Source organism: Sinocyclocheilus grahami, unplaced genomic scaffold (assembly GCF_001515645.1).
Source record: "Sinocyclocheilus grahami isolate Dianchi unplaced genomic scaffold, SAMN03320097.WGS_v1.1 scaffold5105.1, whole genome shotgun sequence".
Lineage (NCBI taxonomy): Eukaryota > Metazoa > Chordata > Actinopteri > Cypriniformes > Cyprinidae > Sinocyclocheilus > Sinocyclocheilus grahami.
The window spans coordinates 1-704 of NW_015509882.1; positions in this window are offsets into that span (position 1 = coordinate 1).

Genomic DNA, 704 nt, shown 5'->3' on the forward strand with positions numbered 1-704 from the left:
GTGATGTGTGGGTGGAGCAATCCTGGAGTGTTGGCAGGAGGTTTTAAAGCGCTCTAGGCTAGATGTGCACTCATTTTATTAAGTCAAATTCGACAAAGGACATGATCAAAATACATGTTTTGGCGTTTGTTTTTTCCTTCCCCTCCTTTTCATATTGCTTACATTTGCAAGGCACCTTGTGGACGAAACGGACCAAAGGTTTGCACTTTTTCTTTCATTCCTGGCAATTAAATTCACAGCACTTACATACATTGATTCATTTTAGACTGCCACATATGCGTTTAATTAGCACTACTACAGTTGTTGCTTTGTGCACAAAATGTGGATAAACATGAGTGTGACAATTTGTTGTTTTTAATTGAACTTCATTTAGATGAACTGAGATCTTGTAGTCTATGCTGTTTTCTGCACACATTTTAAATGTAAACACAGTTTAAATGTATTTTTTCAACATCAAAATGGAGTAAAAACAATTATATCATTAAAAAGTTTATATAAAAACTGCCTTATGTGCTATTTAAATATTTCGTTTTTGAGTGTTGATTGTTAAATTTAATTAATCCGTTACATTTTATTGTTGGTTTTTGGCTAAATTTTTTATTTTGTTTTGATCACTTGTATTTGCTCTGAAATGGTTCAGATTTGTTTTTCCCTAATGAGATGCAGCATTTCACCAAATCAGAAAATGTCAAGTAAAATACAGC